Genomic DNA, 24,234 nt, shown 5'->3' with positions numbered 1-24,234 from the left:
GCATAGCAGAAAGAGGAAAAAGGGTAATGACTGATAGTGGGGAGTGCAAGGAAGGAGCGCTGACACCAGGCATGAGTTCTTCTCCCGGGAAGAGCCGGCGCGTTCCAGTGAAATGTGCTGTGATGCTTCAAATGAAAAACTAAGAAAGCTGCCTGCCTGCCACGCCACTGTCATCCCCCTTGCTAGGCACACAAGAGAGGGGGGGAAAAAAGCGAGGGGGAAAGAAATGACAATAGCAGCCGTGAAAATATAAAGCTCAGAACAGCAGAGATCCCAGATGTGTTTCTCCATTTACAGACACAGAAAAGAGAAAAGATTGCTGGGGAGGTGGAGGGTGGGGTGGGCGCAATAAGATGTATGTGAGACAGAAAAGAAGGAGGTGAAGCGAGAGACACCAGGGAAGCAAGCGAGAAGCCATTGTGAGCCGGCGGCTCGGCATGGAAATGTCTTTCCGGCCCTAAAGCAAGGCCCGTTATCAGCCCATCAACCTTCTCTCTCTGTAAACACCTTGTACAAGCGCAATTACAGAGGTGGCTGGATGACACACTTTCACACTCAGAGAGTCAGAAGGAGGGCTGATATTATACAGGTGAGATAAAAAACAAAAACCTGGGTGAAAACAAGGAGAAGACAACGTGCTTATCATCAGCTCCTTTTAAGCTTCTTCCTTGGCAGAGATTTGGTTCTAACAACACTGAATTGAAGCTTTCTGCCTCTCCTCTCCTGAAATCTTTGCCTCTTCCCCCTGTCCTGCCCTTCACACTTCTCTTCACACATCCCGATTCCACCCTTCTGCTCTGCTCCGTTCACCTCTCATCCCTTCTGCTCCACATATCGGTCCACTTCTCTCATCATCTGTTCCCCATTTCACGTCTCTCACACCTCCTTTACTACCACTCTCTTGCTTCCCTGTTATTATTCTCAACTTCATCCCCGCTCCTTCCGGTAACCTCGCCCATTCTCCTCTCCTCCTTGTCTTTCTCTACCTCCTTCGCCCTGCCAGTTTAAACAGAACATGTTTGTCTGAATGGCAGAACCTGCTAATCCTGCGTGTAACAGCTGCTTAGGCCAGTGATCACCTAAAAAGAAATCCTTACTTGCAGAGTTTCAAAGGGAATGCTTTAGAAGGCTAATCCATGCAGTGCAAGTCACTGGCTGTTTGCAGAGGTAGAATGAGTATGTGTGCACTCATGATTATGGGAGACCGGGCAAGCTTCTTGTGATTAAAAAAAAGAAATGTAGACTTGAGTGTGTAAGCAAAGTGGAGGCAGCATATGTTTGCCCTGGGGATACTCCCACTCTGACTCCTACAGTGAAAGACATGAGAAGATGAGGGACACGGTTAAATTGGAATAACGTTTGAGTGAGCAGAGGCAAAGTAAGAAACTTCAGCTGATCATCTGATTTAGTCCAAATACTAGCTGCGTGATTTTTTTTTAAACTACTATTATGAAAATTGTTGTTTCTTGGGTGATTTCCGTTTCAGTGGATCCAGGAAGTTACTGATCAAAGCTAATCTGTGCTAAGCTTCACAAAGAAAACTCCTATTTAATAATTGTGTGGGGGAACTTTTCAAATCGAGCTCAACAGTTGGCATTCATTGATTGATTTCTTCCATTATTTAATCAGAGCTTTGTCTTGTAGCATCAAGAAAAAAACGAAGAAGAAGCAACCTTTAAAGTTCTTTCGAATTGAGAATAATAAAGACAAACAGCCGAATCAGCAAGAGTCAGGTGTGGAAGCATCCACACTCCAAAAGCCAAATATATTCAGTTTGCAATCATGTAGACAAACACAGCAAATCATTACATTTGAGCAAATGTGTGGCATTAGTTTTTAGCATAGGATTACTCTATTTAAACTATTAACTCTTTTACTTCCCATAACTGCCCCCCCCCCCTACACACACTTAAAGGGATGGGAAGAAGATCACAGGTTTAGATTTCCTGCAATTAACTGACACTGCTAAAAGCCCCACACGGTTGGTCCCGTGTGGTCTAAAGTAGAAATGAGTGGTATTTGTAAGCTAGCAAAACAATCTTTACACTGGGCTCCCTTCTCCCTCCCCCTCTCCCTCCTCCTGTGAGTAAAGGACTCCAGTAGCTGCGCTGCTCTTTAATCTCAGGGACCAGGCACTAAGCAGGAAGCGGAGGGGCACAGAATTAATAGCGGTGGCGGCCATTGGAGACAGAGCTGCGTCAGGCTGCAGATGGGGCGGGGAGCTGGGGGGGAGCTATCGATTGTTACAGGGGATATGTTTTCTGCTCCTTGGGAATGTCGGGGAAGCGAAGCCAGGATTGTCTGGCATGCAGTGAGGTGGTTGCGCAGGCCCGTGAACACACACACACACACACACACACACACACACACACACACACACACACACACACACACACACACACTTGCAGACAGTGAGCTTCCTGAGCTCTGCTGAGGACTGAGGCAAAAGCAGAGGGGGTAAACGTAAAAATCATCTATCACTAGTGGGTACATTTAGAGAAAGCCTTGTGGAGCTGGGAATTTCAGAACCCCCTCTGGGGATGGCTTAGTCCATTTCTCAATACAGAGCTGGCCCTTTCCACTTTCCCTCATTTCCTCTGCCACAGGGGGAAATATTTCACCTGTCCTTTTTTGCTCTCTTTCTCTCTCCTTTTCTCTCCATTCCCTGCAATCTCCCATGCAGCAGAAGAAAAAAAGCACATATCTCTCTCTCAGCACCTGTCCAGCTTCTCCCCTGTCCTCCTCCCCTCTGCCGTATCATCACTTGCTCTGGGAGGGAAAGCAGTTCATCTGCTCCACACCCTCCCCACCTCCCTAATGCCATCATTTGCTGTTGCAGCCTCACGGTAGATGTGAAGAAGAGCAAGGTAGCAGCACATATCAGTTTCACCCCACCCTCCCAGCCCGCTTCTTTTAAAAGACATCATTCCTATGGGGCCTGAGCTGAGACAAGCTCCTGTGTGTGCCAGGAAGCTGCGCTCTGTCAACACAAGCTGGTGTATTGACAGCTTTGTGGGCAAAATGTACATAAACACGCAGTTGAGGTTTTTAAGAAGTACAGTACTGCCCATGCGTGAGTGAGTGGCTGCTATGTCAACTAAACAGCTTATAAGCCAACTTCTGCTACGACCTGCCCTCCATGTGGCTAACGAGCTCAGATTAATTACCTGAACTGAATCCCTGCAATACTCTGAGCAAGATGTGGCATCTGGCATGACACGGGAGACTGATATACTGACAGACTTATTCACAGCTGCTCAAACACCTCAGGACAGTGCGTGGAGAGTCACGCAGGGTAGAGTGGGGACAACCTAAATGCTTCTTAGAGATCTTACTCATCATAGCTTATTAGCTGTGGAGGGGGTAAGAAAAGAAGCTTTTTCTTTATAAAGTAGCAAAGTAGGTTGACCTTCAATTCAAAACAAAGTGTCTGAAATCTTTCAAAGGGTCTAAAATGTAGTTTAACCCACAATGAGAACAGTCACATTTTACAAAGAGATATTTTCTGATGTTTTACTTGAGAAAAAAAAATCTCATGTGGCAGTTTTACTTGTTTGTATCCCAAAAGATGTTCATTGTATTCCGTCCAGTACCTTTCTCTTTGTTATTTCCCCTTCAACACTCTTCTTTCCCGGAGGCTAAAACTGGAAGATGCTGGTCACAAGTTTACGCGTGATTAGCAGCAGCTCCTAATGAATAGTTCGGGTTTGACGTGCGCACAAGTCCCTGGAGCAAAAGTGTCGGAAGCAGACTGTGTCTTTGTATGTGAGTGCAAATGTGTTACAAACATCTAAAAAAAATGATGTGAGCTTTCAGAGAAGGGAAGGAAGTTTGCTCTAGTTGAAAAGAAAGCAGAAATACATGTAAAACAGCTGAGTAAATGTTAAATATTTTCCAGATGTAATGATCCGGAGGCTGACCCTTGTGGGTATTCGGAACACGAGGGCAGAGGTGAACTCACTGCAGTAGACTTCCTGCTCCTTCCTGATGGACATGTTTGTAATATAATTATATGATTTTACTGGCTATATTTGAATGCATGAATTTAAGCTAGGCAAGGAGACAAAAAGCACAGACTTCTCCACTCGAAACCACAGACAGAAGGAAGAGACAAGTTTCTATTTCTTAAAAAAAAATTAGGACAGGAAAGCTTTGCATGAGAAGCTCGCCATCAAGATACACATAAAGAAACTTATTAACTCTGGGGGACTCTCCAGGGGGTTTCTTTAAGGCCACAGTGGAATTAAAAAATACTTTTGCTTACTTCGCAATATGTTTGCATTCCATAACAGTACTTGTATTGTGATCCCTTACAATAGTTTCCACAGAGCCCCTCTTGTGTATCCACAATACTCAGCCCACTCAAAGAACTGTGTCCTTTGATTGCTTTATATATATAAAGAATCAAATCATGCCATTACTCCACGGTGGATTTTTATAAGCCCAATATATAGCTTTTTTCCACTCTTTCAGCAGTAATAACTTCATTTAGGTGTTTCGCATAACTGTGCACCGTTCTCTGACATCTGCTTAGTGTTCGACCACTCTTCCATGCTAAATTCCTCCGGTTACAAGATGTTTGTGGCTTTTCTTACATGTGCTGCCTATTTCAAATCTCCCACAACATTTTAATGGGATTCAAATCTCAGGCTTCACCTAATCCATTCCATAACCCTTCATATCTTCTTTTAGAGCCATTCCTTTGTGGATTTGCTTGCGTGCGGATCATTATTCCGGTGAAAGGCCCGCTTCTGGTTCCATTTCAGACTTCGGACACATGGCTTCAAATAATCTTTAAGCAGTCTTTGATATGACGCAGAATTCATTGTTGGAACAGTGACCGCAAGCTTCTGAAAAAGCAAAACAATAGCAAACCACCATGATTCATAATCGTTGCCAGGTTCTTTGTCTGAAAATCTTTGGTTTGTCTACAATTACTGAAAACACCAGTTCAGGTCGCCTGCACTGAATTCTATCTTTTAGACGCCTCAGGAATTCACAGAGGATCACTGTGATGACAGTGTGATCCTGGGGGACCAATCACAGCGTGGGAAGTTAACAAAGGTACCTGCAAATACTTAAAGTCCCAGATTTGTAAGCAGATCAAACATATTGTTTAATATACTTCAATAAATGCTGTCTTCTCTTTCCAGACCTGCACAGCTCTGCAGAGCTAAACTAATCACCTGCAGGATGTCTTTTTTTCTATCTAACATAGGATAGTGTCGATATTCTCAACCAACTCTGCAATTTTGTTGTGGATAAACATATGAGCTGAATTATCGGTCATCTAACAGTATTATCTAAAAATGAAGAGGACAAGACAAAGGTTGTGTCAATAAAACATGACAGAAAAGTTTAACGGCCAATCCCCCTCCTGTCGCTTTGTCAGTTGGGTGTTTTTGGCCTTTATCCACCATATTCAGCCATGTTCAATAAACCCACCTTGCTGTTTAATCACCTTCCTCCTGCAATGCGGGAAATCATTTGCTCTCTCTGTTTCTTACTTCATGTATTACTATAGATTTGTATTCCTGGCTTACACTCTGCACCATTAAAATCCTTATTGCTCGTTGTTTTGGGCATTTGAAATCGAGGAATTTAAGCTAATTCATCTCTTGCATTTACTATTAGTCACTCTGGATAACAACATCAGATAAATGTTTAAAATGTAAATGAGTCACTTAATGGACACAGTATAATTTAGAATCCACTCAATGCTGTGAAAATGACCTTAGGTGACTTCGACATTTGAAAAATGATAAAAAACTGTTTTTATATCAACATTTTTCTTTTCTCATACTTTCCGCCTAAAGTGGATTAAAGAGAAATAGAGTTGAGAGATAGCCTTAAATAACCCTAAAGATTTATTCTGACTGTGTACAGCAACAATGAAATTCATACCGAGAACAATGTTAGAGCTAAAATCCCCAAAGCATGAGGCAAAAATAAGGCTGGCACGCCTGAGTCTCATAAGGTTTGGTTTGCCTTCTCCTGTTAAAAATCTTTACTTGGAAGCTCAGAAGCTTACATAGATGGATTAATAAAAACACACACACGCACCACACAGTACTGTACACACAGACGTCTGAACACACACATGTGCACACCAGTCACATGTGAGCCTTGTTCAGTGCAAGTCACATTTGTCCTGAGGACTGCTTGTGTTTGTGTCTGTGGAGGAGCAAGAGCCCGGCAGAGTACTGAGAGTAATGCTGGGAGTGTTTCAGTTTTTATGTATAGCAGAAAGAACTGTAAAAAGAAAAAAGAAAAGTGCAATTTGCAAATTAATTTCCACCAAAACATTTCAATGCATGGCAAACAGCAAAAAATAGCTTACTAATCCATTAGCATTATTAAATCAAGACCTTGGAAAGAGGAAAACGCACCAGTTATTGTACAGTCATTGTTTTTTTGTTTTTAAATGACAATGTAAGACAATGTTTTTTGAATGTAAGACAATGTTTTTTTGGGTCAGCAACTACGGCCCATTACCCTGAAATCCTCGCACTGCTCCCTTACTCGAGTTGAGGCTTCTTCAAAAATGTAACACTGAGATAGCAATGCTTCCCAAACCAACAGCTAGCATCACACAACTAGTCAAAATGTGGCAAAAAACTATGTAGACTAAACAGTGAATGTAAACATGAGATAACTTGTAAAACCAGCTAACTATCTATGGGATTATGAAGTCAAAAAAAAAAATCTTACAGTAACTCGTTATTAAATGTGACAATGCCACACTTAAGACAGGTTGTTCTAAGCTGGTAGTCATTGTGATTAAAATATCTGGGACAAAATAGGTTTAAGCTATGGGGCACTGTTTGTAAACTGAAACACGCTGAAATTAACGGCAACATTTTTCCACATTTAGCTCAAAATCTTACAAAAACGTGTTTTTTCGAGTCATTTTTCTACAACATTTATTAAAATATTTACAAACATTTACAAACACAATTGTAAATGTTAAATCTAAATATTATATTTAAATCTAAATGTTAAATCTAAATGCTACGGTAAACTAAATATTTAGCTAAAATGCAAATTTATGGTACGGGTCAACGGAAATATCAAAATAAAAGCTTTATGTAAACCTCCGGTGCTAAAGTGTGCCGCTAATTTTGACTAAGTATCTTTCTTTTCCAATTCCACCTAAAGCAAAAGAAAATTACTTTAAAATTGTAAATGCCGTCCAATGACTATCTTCACAAGAAATTCAATATAGATACGAACGCATGCAATTTCTGCAATACTGATATTGAGACTACAGAGCATCTTTTTTATTCATGTGAAAGTTCCACATCTTTTTGTGATGATTTTCAGTACTGGTTAACCTCCAAAAATATTGACTGCCCTTCTCTAACCTTTCAAGTAATTAGATTTGGCCTGCAAACAGAAAAAAAAATAGAATTTGGGATTAACAACTTATTTATAGTTGCAAAATTTTTCATTCACAAATGTCGCTTCTTGAAAATTACTCCGATTTTTGCTGGATTTAAAAATGAAGTCCTGCTGTGGAAGGCTTCATTAGACTTAAATAAAGCTCACACCTTACTTGAATTTTTGATGCAGCTTTTCAGTTGATGTAGCTAGATTGTATGTGGATACTTTTTTTTTGTTTTTTACTTTTATATGATAGGTCACCTAACTGTACTTATATGCTGCTTTATGGTATTTCTGACCTGTATACTGTTCTTTTGTTCTTTGTTCGATGGCTGCTTTGTTCTTAACCACTTATACCTGTATATAACTTTTTGTTGACATGTAAAATAAGTGCTGTAGTTGTTATTTTGTACAAGAAAAAAAAAAAAGAAAAAAAAAAGTGTGCCGCTAGTGGTCAGGTTGTGTGTCTGTCTTCTCACCGCCATGAGCTGCTTCACTTCTTGCCTACCAACATGTCCAGTGATTTAGCTGGACATGTGCTGCAGCGATTGTGGAGACTGCAGCTGCACTACTGCTGAACCTTTGGATGGCCGACAAAATGGCCCTTGCAATGCTTGTGCTTGTGCATTATGTGGTAATTACATTGTGGTCTTGACCTGATGCAAGCTGATAGAAATAAATAAAATGCCGGGAGTATTTTCCCCTCTTGTGTCCCCACTATTTGCTGTTTCTTGACAAATATATTTGTCCCTCAAGTTTGTATATTTCCTCATGTCAATTCTGATAGCTTGGAAATATTTGAGTCAAACATTTAGAGTTGGGTCCATAATTTGGACAAAGACCTTTTCCACCTTTTTCCGATTTTGCCTCTGTATACCAATCCAGTTTCACGGAAGAATAGACTTCCAGCTGCAAAAAGCTTTCATGGGTTTTACAAAAATTAACCATTAACCTTTTAGGAATCGCAACCAATATAATAAATATTATAGTCCTCTATTTTAACAGGCTCAAAATTAAGTGGGCAAACCGTTTCATGAGCAGGTGAGGGCTATTCCTTTGTTATTTCAGGACAAATGAAGCAGACATAGTGTCGGAAGTTGATTCAAACTGTTGAATTTGTATTTTTAGCTTTTTATCATAATTTTTAAATATGAGCTCCAAATAGAGGTCACTGCAAGTGAAAGACACACAAAGACAGAGAGAATTAATAAAGGTATGAGCAAGTTTGAAACAAAGTTTATCTTTTATCCAGAATAACAGGAAATTAAAGTATGGAGAAGGAGAAAAAGAGGTCATGATCCCAAGCACACCACATCCCTGTTGGCATGGGTATGTAAGGCTGCGTTTATTGATGATGTGACTGCTGACAGAAGTAGCAAAGTCAATTCTGAAGTGTACAGGAGTGTACTCTGCAAAACTGATTGGGCAGCGTTTCACACTGCAAATGATAATGAGACAAAGCATAAAAGAAGCCCAAGAGTTTCTCAGGGCGAAGAAATGGGACATTCTTCTGATCTGATCTCAACCCAGTACAATATGTTTTTCAGGTATTACATGAAACGCTAAATGCAAAAGGAAGCAGCAGCTGGAGGTGACTGCAGTAAAGGCCTGGCACAGCATCTCAAAGGAGGAAACAAAGCATTTGGTGAAGCCAGGCAGTCATCTTCTGATTTTCATCCTCAAATTAAACAATCCTTAAATGTTAATGACTGCATTTACTTAAGAATTGGTGTAAAATACTTGAATTAATGCTCAAAATTTGCTCTTCACATATTGATCATGAATGTCTGACTGTCTGGTGTCTAACTATGCTCAGTCCTTTAAAACCATCATCATCGTTTTGTCCCCTGTCCTCCTCTACCTCGCAGATGGGTGAATGTTTGCAATTTACAGATGACAACAGGAATCTAAATCACACAGCTTATATACAGTATATTAGGCCCATATCTCACAAGAGCATGAAAGTCCTTTAACAGGCTGTTAGAAGATACTGGCAATTCTCCCACTGTGTCTCTTTACCCTTTCTCTCTCATATACCAACCTCTTATTTTCCTCTGTGAATAAACCCCCAGAACTTTACATCTCCAGCTTTGAATAGGCCCCATCAAGCGATTTCTGAGCCATATCTTGCAAGGGCATGAAAACGCCTTACTCCCCCCACTGCACACCTCCCTGTTCAGCCATGAAATGACACCCCTATTTAATCAATTGTGAATCATGAAATTTTGCACAAGAGACCCCTTTTCTTTGCACTTGACAGTGATTGAACTGCACAGCCATGCAATTCCATTCACCACGGCGATGAGAAGAAAAGCGGGTGGGGGAGGGGCTGCATCTCTGTGTATAGTGTGTGTATGTGTGTGTGTGAAAGATGAAGGCCCCGTGACATCATGGGTGCCCGCTAAAAGGAATGACAACACAGGGTCTCTTCTATGCATTGAGACCACATGGTCCGACAGCACAGAGGGATCTTACTGCTAATGTATAGTAATGCAAAGGAGGTATGATACAAGGACCAAGGGCCCTTCACAAACATTTTACATACCATCCAAAGAGACCAGGGGATAAGAATAACAGAAAAAGGGAGGGAGGGTGTGGAAATGATAAACAGAGATTACAAATAGAAGAGGATGGAGGGGGTAGTGTAGGATAAAGACCAAGAGAAAAAGCAGAACGGTAAGGAAAGGGCTGGGACATTTGCTTTCTTTCTACAGCATTAATAGTCTGGTGGAAGCAACATGTGAAATTATGATGTAAGCTCTGCAGTGAGTGTGTCAGAAAACAGCTGAAATACCAGGATTCTGTGTGGCATAGCAGTGATGCAGTATACCATGACCCTAGTGTGACCCTACTGGAGAAGTCAGACTGGATATGGCTCTACAGTAAACAATGCCCTTTCATGACTGTGATATACAGTAAGGATTGGGTTAAATACAGCGTGCATGTGCAAATTCACTCTTGTGCCTTGTGTTTCAGAATAGCATGCTAATGATGTGCAAATATATCAAGGCTGTGCATTACGGTTTCACTTCCACTTCCACTATGCAACCACAAATTCTGCGGGACAGGCCTCTAGAATCACATTATTGCGTAACATGAAAAACACAAAAACTCCCTGGTGACCAACTGGACTTTTTTGGGTGCAAATGTGCATTAAGTTAAAGAGCTGTGTCTGTTGCTTTTTGTGACAGAACAGGTAGTGACGTTTTTATCGGAGATGCCAAAAAGGACAAAAAAAAGGGGGCAGGAAGAAACATTTTGTTGCTTCAAACTTTTTTTACACATAAAAAAACAGCTGAAATCGCAACAAAAGCAACACCTCGTCATGCTTTTTTCACAGTAACATTACAAGCGTCAAATGTTCACTACTGATGACTCCCGAAGCTTCAAAGCTCAAAAAAGGGTATTTGGCACAGGCTTAAATTGCACCACGACAAACCTTCTAGAAATATTCAGAATTTTTAGAAATGTATTTAGTCATGCACACGGCTAGGCTCTGTGAATGGCAACGTCAATCTGACAAATGGTTGGGCAAGCCACCAGTTTCACGCTGAAGTATCTCAAAAACTATTTTCATCGATTGCCGTGAAATTGCAGACTTCCAGATGACAAACTCTGCTGCCTCTTTCTTGTAGTCTTGCATATACAGAAAAGATATACTGAGGATAATTTATAATCATTTGGATTCTCTTTCACTTTAACAATCATGAAAATGCAATTTGGCTAAAACATTGGTTTAAATTCCCATTTTATCCTAGTTTGCCAGTGGGCCATGGGGGCAAAACTATTCTTGCTCACATACACATTTATGGTATATTTAGAATGATGGACTATTTATGAATAAGGATAACTTTATTGATCCCAGAGAGAAATTCACATTTCTTGGCTCGTCTGCTATTTGTATGAGGCCATGTCACACATATGAATGATGTAATGCATTTAATATATGTCCAAAAAATAAGACAATGTGCAGAATACAGAGAAAGAGCCTCTGGGAAATAAGACAAACTGCTATAGCGTTTAGAAGAGGTGTATTTTATACAGGGTCCAGGCAGTCAGTGGCATAAAATATGGTGACAGAATAGCTCTGCAGAGAAAGCTCAGTCACATCTGGGGTAGTATTACTCAGTGGTTATAGTAGAAACTCTCCCCGGTTTTACTTCTTGCTATGGTACGCCTTTTTGATATTCTGACTGCTTTTATTTACAGCATGTTGCGCAGGGATTGCTCAGTAGGTAGAGTGTTTGCCCCGTGATCGGAAGGTCGGGGGTTCAAATCAAACCTGAGGTAACCCTGAGCAAGGTACTGTCTCTACACACTGCTCCCCGGGTGGTGGATTGGTAGCTGCCCACTGCTTCACTGAGTGTATGGGTTAAATGCAGAGGACTAAGCAATCCCCTACAGGATTAATAAAGTACACATTATTATTAAAATAACATATAAGTCTTTAGCCTATAGAAGAAAGCTGTAGCACCCAGAGTAATCCTCGGGGCATCTTCCAGAGCTGATAAATGAAAATGACGCAGAAGGAGCAAAAAATGCATTGACTGACAGCAGTTCTGAGACAGGCAGCTGGAGTTGACTCTTGTCTCATCCACTGGCTCCGTCCACTGTGTGTGTGCTGTCTGTGTGTTTTGGACCAATTTCCATGTACTGGTTGACTAATATTGTGGTTTGCTAAGAAGTAACAACCCCCTAGAAGTGGTGAGGGAAATACTAGTATTTTACTAGGTCAATCCGTGACACTAATTAGGGAATATGTGTATCTGTGCGTTGCAGACTTTGTGAACGTAGCCTTCGAACCAAGCTAGTTTCTGTTAACCGATAAATTAGCGCTTCACCCTTCCATACATAAGAGGCAAATGCTGGCTCTAAGAAAAAAACAAAACAAAACAAAAAACCCAACATGGTGGCGAGCAAAACGCTAATGCTGAAGCTGCAAAATGTGTGATGTCATGGTGGATGCGTCCTCCTTTTATAGTGAAAACCGACACGGGGAACACAGCGAACATGTAAGCTTCAACTTGAAATTCAAACAGGGATCTTTTATTGCAATGGGAACAGAATGAGAACAGCACAGGCTCATGGAAACGTACAGTAAACCAACAAATACTCCTTGTGTAACACTGTTAATCTGTTAAAAGGTTCCTGGATTAGTGCTAACAGATTGGCACCAGAAAACAAAAAAATCACCCTTTTCTTGTGCCACAGCCTAATTTTCTACCTGCTGTTTCATAATTTTCTTTATAGGTTTTGCTTCCTGATTAACAAACATGAAACAAACACTTTCTGTGTGAGATAATCACAGCTCGGGGTATTAGTTCAAATTGTTTTGATCTAGTGACTAATACACATGTTGTCATGGGGATGAAAGGCACCTGTTAATTACACGGATGAATTTAGCTGCATCTCTTGCCACACATGCTTTAACTTGTTCTCCTCTTTACTCAGTGTAAATGTAAAGAATGGTACATGACTACATCAAGGACCATGCAACAACAGTAGATATTTTGCTGGGGAACAATTTTGCAAATGGCATAAATTGCCAGTGACCTGGGTCGCACTAATACAACGAACACGCGTATTATGAACAGAAGTTACGTTCCTATCTTGTCCATTTATACCCGGATTGCAAATTAATTCTGGAGAACTGACAGACTCACAGTGAAAAGGTGATGAAAAGATAGTTAGGATGCATAATGTTCTTGCTTGTTCTTACAGGCCAAACTACAGATTGCTACAGGAAAGATAAAGGAGGAGTTATAGCTGAGAGTATTTATCTCTCTATGTATGCAAAACCATTTAGCTGAGATTAGACAACTTCCTGAGCTAAAGGTAGATGACTGAATCATACGATCCTTCGGGCTAAAGAAGCTTAGAGATTTATTTGAGATTTATTTCGCTTCACTCAGGTGTCAATCATAATGTTTTATTTAAATATTATAAAGGAGACATAAACTGGTATTTTCTAATGCCGCCAAAGAAAAAAGATTTGCAATCTTTTCATCGGGTCAAAATGAGTTGACGCAAAGCATCATCTGTTCAAGTCTCAAAGCAAAAGTCTATATCGCTGTTCAGCAATCAATATATGAGGCCCTCACAAGGTTATGCAAGAGCTAATAATTACATGGTCAGGGAGAATTGACACATGTTAAATTGTCAATTTTAGATAGCGGCAAGACTTAATGAAAATGTCTAAAACGGGAGGAAATAGTGTTTTCTGCACTCCTGTTTGTTTAGGCCACCTACATGGCGAATTTTGCATTGTGATGGCAAGAGCGAGCGAAGCAGTCTGTTCATACTGTTGCTTTTGATCCTTTTATTTTATTTTATTTTCCAAAAATGGTGTTTGTTCTGAGTTGAACCAATTCTACCCAAAAAACAGCCCTGAAAGAGGTCCTTCAGAGGCCGTTTGTGAAGTCTGAACACGCACAAACCTGCAGGCCGCCCTAAAAGAACTGCAAGTTCCCGCAGTAGATAACAAATAATTGGTGACCTGCTTAATTTATTCACCTCAGTTGTGGTTAGTTGTTCAGCTTCATAATTATGTTTAAAACATGAAATTATATTTATTGCTACAGAGTCATTTTTGTTGTTATATATTGGGTGGTATAACGTTGCTAACTAACAGTAGATTTGTGAAAAATAGGCAAAGGTCTTGAATTAGACGATGAAAGAAGAAACGGCTTCACTGTTAGCGTGGCAAATATTTTTCTTGGAGGATTAGATTGGGTTCCCTTACTGCTATTTGCCTACCACTGCATTACAGTATGAATGAAGACCCCTTAAGAGGGCCAATTATTTCCCCAGGAGATCATTTAAGTCTGGTCCCTTATAATGATTTCATCTCAGACAGACAGAAAACAGTTGGTGCTGTCATGCAGGAATCAGAAATAGTGTGCAGAGGAAGTTTCTGGTTGGATATCTGCTGAGAGAATTGGGGATGCAAATCTGTCAGGGTGCAGCACAAATGTTTACTGAAGCAGAAAAACTCTAAAAATTACTTTTTCAAAAGTGTGAATGGTTCAGTTGTTACATTTACATTTGCTTAATGCATTCTGCATGCTGAGCAGTTAAACATTCGTCTTGAATATAATTTTCCAAATGATTATAATCAAGTCATTTGGAAGTCACGTCAGATTTGCATTTGAACAAAAAATGCACACAAACGAATGACTTTTCTCCAAACAGCTGTGATCCTGTGAGACACACTGCCAATGTGTAACACGTTTATGCTGTCGCCTCTAAAAATGTAATAAAATAGACTTAAATAACAATCTACTGCTTTAGAGGAATGCAGTTAATAACTGTCTAAAGTCACAGAAGTCCAGAAGTTATCTGTCAAGCAGAATGACAGGTAGATAAAGATCAGAGCAAAACAGGGAAAGCAGTTGGAGGGGAAGAAAGTGAAGGTGAGGAGTTAAGAACCTAAGCTAGCAATAACGAGAGCACAGATGGCTGATACGATCTTCAGGCCTGACACCCAGATCATTAAAACTTCTAAATGATTGAAGGCCCCACTGTCCAACAGAGACAATCCTGAGGCACAGAGGTGATTTCAGCCTTTAAGCTGTTTTCACAATTATCAGAAACACACACAGAAAAAAAAATCAACAGGCCACAATAATAGAATTTACAGAATGAAAATTTTGCACTATGGCTTTGAAAAAACAAAACAAAACAAAAAACACATCAATTTGTAACAGAATGGTTTTCTTTTGCCCAAATAAAATCTAGAGATTTCACTGCTTAACTACAGTTTTACCAGGGTCACAAAGGTTCTCTAAAATAACACTTTTCTTGGCATTTTATGGGAAATACAGAACATAATGGTGAGTTTGAGGCATTAAAGATCAGATAAGAGAGATTTGAAACACTGACCTAGCAACAAACAAGTTGCTCTGTAAAGATGTTGTAAAGTTATGCCATTCTTAGCAGACAATAACATCACACTCCCGCTGTGTGTCATAATCAGAGCTTGTCTTTGTGAGATCCTCCCTTTGAAACTGTTTGCCCTCCACACATTTACAGAGATCAAAGTAAAAGTTAAAGTGAGATGGGAGAGTGCTGTTCTCAGTGTTCAACTGGTGTCTCAAAAAAAATAAGAGAATGAAATATATATCGTATTTTCCACACTAATAGGTGCATTTAAAATGCTTCAATTTTCTCAAAAATTGACAGTGCGCCTTATAATCCGGTGCACCTTATGTATGAATTCTGGTTGTGCTTACTGACCTCGAACCGATTTTATGTGGTACACAGCGCTCAAAATCTGTCAAAATCTTTTTTGTTTTAGCACGACTTTGGTAAGCTATGAAGCAGCACTGCTTGATGGATTGATGGATTTTCTCTTTTTTTTTTTGCCTGTCCCGCCAATATGTGGCTTTTTATTCATGCCAAACTCTGAGTGGAATGAGTGGACTGCCTTTAATACCGATAAGATCTACCTATTTTTGCATATATAACACACTTTTGGCATCATTTACATAGACGCAACATCAGATTCTGTGGAAACTGTTAAATTAACTGCCAAGGTTCTAGAGAACAAGTACGCTTTTCCCCTCAGTGTTGACTTTTCAAAACTAATCCCACCTCAAAACACCATGGAGTCTCTCTAAAATCTCACCAAACCTTTTAAACCCAACATCAAAAGACGTGTGTAGACAGCAGGGCTGCCTGACCAGGCCACACCCAAAACAAGCTGCAACACAATCTGGTCAAATTACAATGTTCACCTCCCCCATTTCTACCCTTAAAGGGCACCTTAATATCCCCTCCACCACCTGGCTGGCATCAAAGCCTAAAAACCCAGCGCTTTGCAGGACACATCAGCAACATTTCTGGCTCTCATTTCCTTCTCCACAGCAGGGGTGCGCAGGGACATGCCAAGCCCGGCTCAGTGTGAAAGAGGTAAAGATGGAGGTAGACAGGGAGTCTCTTTTGCAGCCAATAATGTCTGTAATTTGTCCACAGATTGAGGCCAGAAGAGACAAAGAAAAGCCCTCAGACACCACTCATTTAGTTGAAAGCACATTTATGAGCTTGTGTTTGTGTGTGTGTGTGTAATTAGCAGCAATGCGTTACAGCCATCTTGCTTAACAGAGGGGTTGCTGGACACCAGGATTTCTTCATCGCCCCCATCCCAGCTGCAGATGTACAGTTTGGCATGGACAGATGTTTCCACATATACACATATGAACACAAAGATACACGCAGATGGATGTGTGATGTAAAACTGCACTGACTCGCACACAGCAGGGACACACAGGCTTTTTCTTCACTGTCTCTCCTCTAGCCTTTCCTGCTGGCCTTGTATGGCCTCTACACACCCACCATATGCTAATGGCTAGAAGAGAGCTATAATTTGTAAATGATTTAACCTTTTAATAGAGAAAAGATGAGGTTGGCTACAACTGAGTCCCTCTGGATGTAAAGTCAGAGAGGAAAAATATGGACTGGAGCAGTGATTTAGACATCATATAATTGTACTGTCCAATTATCTGTGCAGTTCATATACTGAAGTGATTTGTCTGCTGTATGTGTGCTGTGTGCATGCCTACATGTGCACTTGTTGGTGATCCTTACTTGAGGATATCGTGTGCAACCTTGCGTGTGTGTGTTTGTGTGGTTTTCAAAACAAGCTGGTGCCAAGGCTTAGCTGATAGGCTAATTAAGCTCACCACAGGGAATAAATGTTTCCTCTCTGCCTGCCATTTGTCACACCTGGCACGGAAATGTCACTACGAAAAGAAACACACACACACACACACACACACACACCCCGAGCAGAAGACACACGCAGTGTGAGAAGTGCTGAGGCGACAGAGCTAGTGTGTGAAAATAAGTGAAAGGGGGGAAAAAAAAAAAACACACGAGCAGGAAACTAAAAAAGAAACAAATGAGACACAGATGTACGGCAGGAGAGAAAAACATGCAGGGAATTGTGCAAATGAGAGAAAATGATTAAAAAATATTAGTGGGGGGAAGAAAAACTTTCTGAGCTCTGCCAGACAACATCATCATCATTATGATCAAACAGCATCGAGCCTCATTAGTATGACGTTGCTGCTAAATAAAATGTGAATAAGTGCTTCTTTCAAGTACAGTCATGTTAACATATTCCGCAGGATAAGATTACAAAATTAATTGAGCCTTTGTAACTCATAAATCACAACATCTCATTGCTGTGGCAAATCTGATGCATTCATTTTTATTTATGATTGTTTTCATCAGCTGATAGTGTAATACGGGTGACATATAGTTACGACTCCCATCTGGGCTTTGCACTCGTGGCACATACACCTCTGAATCAACAGCCCACAGTTTTTATTCTTCTTCTGTTTTATACCTTTTTAAAGTTTTAGCTCAAAGCCAATACTTTGTCTTCAAAATGTCATAAACCGGCTAATGGTCTGTGACAAAAATGGGTCATGCAAAATGTTAGCGAAGATGAAATATTTATCAGAAACAAGAGGTGCACATAAAGCGTAGTAATCCGCAGTGTCGGCAGTGTAATTGTGTAAGGACGTAGTGTAGTGTTGTAAGGTGCTGACGCCAGAGACAAGCAAGGGACACGCGAGACCACCCACTCACACTCCGACACCAAAATGAACCAGAACAGATTGCAGAATATTAAATAAACCCAGTAAATCCAAATCAACCTACAGAGCAGGAGCCTTCACAAAAAGCAGATTCTGCACATGAAAGTGAATTTGAAAAATCCTTTCCATTGGCTCAGTCGTTCCTTGAATAAATCCCCGCATAGTCTGACGACAAAATCTAAACTCCTTGTTTGGTGGATTCAAAAGTTCTGCAGGAGCTAATAAAATGAAAGCTTTTCGTGCACTTTCTTCAGTGAAGTGCAGTGGGGTGATATTTCCTGGTAATAACACATAGGGGTTGTTGATCGGACAAAACGGTGGTTCAAAAAAAACAAACCACATAAATAAAGACACCTATTTGATTTGGCAAATGCATGCCGACAAATGTGTGCTGTTATGACCCAACCTGTGGGTAAAGACAGTATCCTTTCTTATTTTGTCTCGTCTTATTTATCGCTAACATGTTGTTTTGGTTGTCACGTTCCACGGGATAAAAGCGATCGATTGCTGTGGCCGATGCGGATAATGACACCTGAGCCCACAATGGTCAGACAGCGGTTTTCCTGTTAGGTACTGTGTGTGCCGTGTTACACTTCAGCTTACCCTCCATTTTTCTCTTTCAGACTCTCACACACCCACAGATGAGCTTCTTCACACTGAAATCTGCTGTTTATTACAGGCGTGACAGCTTAAGTGGAGTGTAGCCCCACAGCCATTGTAACAGTATCACCAATAACTACCAGTCCCGACCCTGCTGCTGCTGCTGCTGTAAAGTTGAGCAGAGCACCACACACCTAACAGTCCACAGGAGATTTGAGGTTGTGGTAACTGATGATGACAGAAATTATGTAAAGCCTCCTCCAGCTGACATGAGTTTTGGGGAGAAATTGAGAGAACGGGGAAAAAAACTACCCTCCTACTGTTGTAACCATCTCTTGTTAGATTGAAACAAATGACCTGGTGATGTTGTTGTGGCGCACAGCAGTGAAATAGATGCTTTCTGAGCAAACACTCCATGCGTGGATTACACAGTGCAGGGCTGAGTGCTGGAGTGTGGCGCACAAGTGTTGGGGGGTAATTTACTTTCATTTCAGCTTGCTTGAAAATGTAAACTGAAACTGCTGTTCATTTGCAAGCGATTATTGCCCAATAGATTAGATATAACATCCTTTTCGGAGCAGAAGTTTTTCATTGTTCAAACTTTTATCGAATCCAGCTCTCAGAATTGATTGCAATTGAAAATAAAGTGAGTTCTTATTGGCCAAACAGTGCGAGGATGCACGCGGGTGTAATGTTGTCAGAGCACATGGAAATTACCGTAGCTGTGCAAGTCAATGAAGATTGTGAAGCCTCAGCATTAGGGATGCTGCGCCTGACTTGCTCTTTTTTTCCACCCAGTGCTGAAATTAATGCATGCCACATGGTGTTATTTCCACGGATCACTTCAAAGGGAAGTAGAATCAAAGATCTTGTACTTTATGGAAGCACACTGGCATCAGAGGCTCACTGATACTCGCCTTTTTCATCTTTGTTCCATGGAGTCCTCTTATCAGCCTCTTGTCAACATGTCACTTAGTCATCCTTAACTAACACCAATCTTGGTACCAGCTGTCCTTTCTTCCTTCTCCTCCCTTCCTCCTCTTGGGCTGCCTCTCGTTGTTCATGCCATCTCTCTCCCCCCGTGTTGACAATCGACACATTACCATCGCTGTCATCTGCTCTAAGTCGCGATCCGTGCAGTCCAACAGCATCCGTATGGTCCCATCCTGTCCAGCACAGCAGAAAAAGGCGGGGCCCATATGGAGGGAGCTTTCTCACAGAGGGAATGTATCCTGGATGGCAGTGGGGACAGTAGCTAGATGATGCTTATAGACCGGTGACTGTTGTGCTGTAATGATGTGGAAACGTAAGCTGCTTAAACTGCAAGGTGGGACTATTTTCTTGATGCTCGTAGCATTCTGTCTCCTTTCTTTTCATTTTTATTTCAGAGTTTTCTCAGGAAGTTTAAAGAACAGAACATCACTCATATCAGATGAGTTACAGCCTATTCAGTTGATTTTTTCATGACACCTTAACCCCTTCTGAATCTGCAGCATCCTTCTTTTTTGTATGCACCACTGAAACTTCTCTCCATACGCTCCAGCAGTTAATACTGAGACAACAACAGCTCACTGTGTTGTCATTAAAGACCAATGTTCCCATGCAGCAGTGATAAAAGAGGAGAAGAGCAGAAATCAGACAGTATATGAGCTTGCGCCTCTTAATCTCTCCTCCTCCGGCTCAGCCTAACTGACATTTTCTTAATTTATTCCTCTCAGGATTCCAACATTTTAATTAGGTCACTTCAAATCTCCTCCCACGCAGCGTTATTCCGAAAAACTTTTTTATTTCATCATATTTGTCATTTGCCTGCTTCTTCTCTCATTCTCTCTCTTTTCATTTCCTTTTTCGTACTTGTCAGTTTTGCTTAGTGGGTTATCTCACTAATGATGTACGGTAGTTTTCCGACCTGCTCCTGCCAAAAGTAAATACAGCAGAGGTAAATACATAATTGAATCGTGGAAATACATTTTTAAAAAGTGGGTTTAAATAAAGAAATGTCTTCTCGGTATTTATGTATTAGAAAAAAATGTAAAGATTAGTGGAAATAAATAGTTGAAGTGCTTCTGTCAACTTTAAAATGGCTATGGTCTGTGCTGTATATGTGCTTATATATGTTAATGTAGGTTAGTGTCTGCAGTGTGTGTGGAGGCGTGACATCATATTTTGCATAAGTGTCTCCTTGAGACCTTATACAAAGTTCCTATGGCTCCCTGCACTATGCACACCTCTGTGTGTGTGTGTGTGTGTGTGTAGTTGTACTCTGAGAGTTTTTTTGTTCTCTACTATAAGAGAAAATATGTTCTGTATAATCTGTAAGTTGTTTCTGAGTGTGGCAGGAGTTCTGGCTTATCTCCAGCCTCAATGGAAACAAGAGGAAATTACTTTTCTGCAAAGCATCAGACAAGGCAAAATCCTTACCACGTTTTCCAGTGGCGCAGCAGGACATACACTGCGACTTAAGTGCTTTGCTGAAGGGGCCTAACACAGAACAGAAACAGTTCTCTTCTGGTTGCAATTCCCTTTAATGATCAGTCAGTAGGAGTAAGTGCCCTAAAACACCACGCTGACAGATGACTGTTTGGTATGGTGACTGTTAGGTCGTGGTAAAATGTCTCCGTGCGACCGTCACTAGTAGTTTTGGTAGCGTGTACGGCTGTTTTGTCTATTGCCACTCATGTTTCGGCTGATGTTTTGGTCGAGTGATATGATGCATGGCACATAAGTCAATAAACTGTAATTAGGAACTGCAAAGAAAGAGATGAGAGATGTTATAATCATAACCACATGAAAGCAGTTTTAAACTGGTTTCGACATTCATTCTGTGAATGTCCACACCAGATATGGGTCCCTCCATTGAGGTCATTAAGAATTTTTAATGCAGTAAACACGCTAGTGTACCATGATGCTAAGAGATGGACCAAAAGCTTAAAGAAATCTCCGTACGGTCAGTATGGAATTCCACGCTGAGAGTCGGGAGGACAGAGGACTTGTTTGGGACTTACCTCTTCTGTCCAGCTAGCTAGCTAGTGAATAATTAGATTATTGATCTAGTAATGATTTGTTGATTGTTAATATTAAAATCCAACTTGGGCTTGATGGCCTTTTGATACTCCTTTCTTATCTCGTTTCTGAGTATCAGGGTCATATCACTCACGCTACACTTGATATAACTGAAATGCTGCATTTTCAAGCAGAGAAAGGTGAATTAACCTCCCAGGACCTGGCATCACATTTTGGGATGCCTGGACCAAAATACGTAATTTTTCTCTACAAGGTCCTGATATCCACTTACGAGGACATTATACTGTCACTGTTCTATCAAAATTTAAAATGAATGTCCTCATATGTGGATCTCATTTTTCTCAGAAACAAAAATTCGGTAAAAAAAAAAAATAAAAATCTAGTAATTCTTTGTTTTTAAATTCATCAGGTCCCAATCAACCCAAATAGCAAAGAAAAATCAAAAATGCATGCCATGAAAGAGTTCGGGTCTTAGGAGGTTAAATATAAAAACTCATTTAGTTGACCCACTAAGGAAGTTCTTTTGGGTCTTGTATTCCTTACAGTTGTATTCTCGCTCTCAGGAAAAAACATAAGGACTGACTGCACTGTGAGACTTTGGATTTAAGAATTTCCTGGCTTAGTTTTGTCTGCTGCTTCTTTTCCTGTTATGGAGTTGGGATGTAGCCAGGGGAAATTCAAGTCTTCCATATCCACTTGCACACTTGTAGTTACAAAAAGACACAGACATCTGTACACTCGGCCACACAGATAAATAAATATACACCTGATATTACCATGAAAACAACGTTTTAAATTACTAACTAAGTAAAAATACTTTAATCGTTTTGCAGAGTTTGTTTGGTCGATTCTGGTACTCTGATATAGAGACACAGTCCTCTAGAGGAATGCCTGCCACATCCTGATCTACCACAGTCCAACCACCACCAATCAGACTTTCCTACCACAACTCGGAGCACTTCAAACTGTTACGCCGTTGACTGCGCTCAGTGCTGATCCATAAGAATGAAACAGAGCTACAAGGCCCAAAGATTGCTAATACATGACCTTCTAAGGGAGATAAGCTGAGAAAGCCTGCTCTATCTTCACCACACAGTGAGGGCTATAAAGGCTGAGCTCTAGCCTTGTTGTCTCATGTGCTTGAGGGTTCAGCTAAAGCAGCTCTTTGCAGCTCGAATTGTGTCTCTGCACTCCATTTCGAAGAGATTCTGCCAGACAAGTAATTATGTGGTTAGCCTTGGCAAGTGGTGGAGGATAGCTGATTCTTGGTACAACTGAAGGACCAGAAGCCGAAGGCTCCGCTAGCCAGCTACAGTGATGCACTGTGTGGCAAACCGAAACCAGTCGGGAGCTACACTCCCTCTTTCCGAGAGGAAACTGTTTAAAGAGCCACACAGAGCCTCCTGTGTGCATGTGTGTGTGAATGCGATGCAGCGAGTACTTTTACTTAAGAGTGCAGGGATAGCCTAGGTTCACTGGGTTCAGCCACACTATGAATCTAAAGACTGCTTTGTATGCATGTGTTGGGTGTTTGTATGTGTTCAGGGGATTAGATTTAAGAGTTCCAAACTCTAAAAAAGCACAAAGAAAAATCTGTCCCTTACTGACCAAATCACTGGCCACTATCCTCCCTAAACAGACACAAACATAATTTGGATTAACCCACAGACCTTTGCATTGTTGTTTGGGGCATTTATTGCCTTCCAACAAAATCAAGTCACTTAAAATACACTGAAAAACAACAGGAGCTGACCCAAAGTGCTTCCCAGTAATCCAGCATACAGAAGTATACAAGTGTACAAAAACACAGTGAACAGAAACAGTGATGAGACTGAACAGAGTGCCAAAAAATATCAAAGACCAAAATGTGCAAACATTGCCTTTATCCACTGTATTGTGGGGAGATTTAATGATTCTATTACCATGCAAAACAAATTCTAATAGAAAGTGACAGATCTAGCCTAATGCCTACTAGTACATACGGAAACCATATGGGCTTGTCATCATAGTAAAGACAGCTTCTGCTGCTCTAATCACTCCGACATAGCAGATGCACAGACTGAGGCATTATTGGCAAAATTAAAGCTTCTTCCCCCTTTTTCACATCGTGAAACAGCTGTCCAAAATTTGAGAGTGTAAGCTGGAGAGAAATAAGAGAACAAGGGAGAGTGGGAAAGAGAGAGAGGGAGTGCAATGAGGAAGGGAGCAATGGTCCAAAGTCATACCCCAGAGCGAGTCAGATAAGATACCCCAGAGCTGAGGATTAAGTTTTTGATCCAGATTTTAGTCTGGATTTGGAGCTTTTTCCGCAAGCTGGGTCCATCTGAAAGTCAGGGTTTGCTCAGCGATGTCATGTTGTTTATGTGCGTATTTGTAGGAAACAAAGCGACAGAAGAACGTGTTTACGGCTCATGGTCGCTTGGTATTCAGAGTACATCGCAGCCGGTGCCAACCACAGTAGAAGCAGTTAGCCAGTCCGGCAGTATCAATTTGTCGACATATCCCAGCAAAAATCCTCTGGGGCCCCTGGGAGCCAAAGCAGGGTATTGGTAAGAGCGTAGAGTGCCTGGGGTGACCCAGCAGGCACTAAATACACACAGCTGTACACTGATATGGAAAGCAGCAA

At 41.0% G+C, this 24,234-nt stretch overlaps 1 protein-coding gene across 1 annotated transcript in view; it reads right to left on the bottom strand.

The window, feature by feature from the left end:
* xylt1 (xylosyltransferase I) overlaps window positions 1-24,234 on the bottom strand; it is a 79,590-nt gene that overhangs the window by 37,753 nt on the left and 17,603 nt on the right. The gene's annotated exons all lie outside the window — the stretch shown is intronic.

The sequence above is a fragment of the Simochromis diagramma genome, unplaced genomic scaffold (genome assembly GCF_900408965.1).
Source record: "Simochromis diagramma unplaced genomic scaffold, fSimDia1.1 OVJJ01000487.1, whole genome shotgun sequence".
NCBI lineage: Eukaryota > Metazoa > Chordata > Actinopteri > Cichliformes > Cichlidae > Simochromis > Simochromis diagramma.
This window is presented reverse-complemented; position numbering and strand designations above follow the sequence as displayed.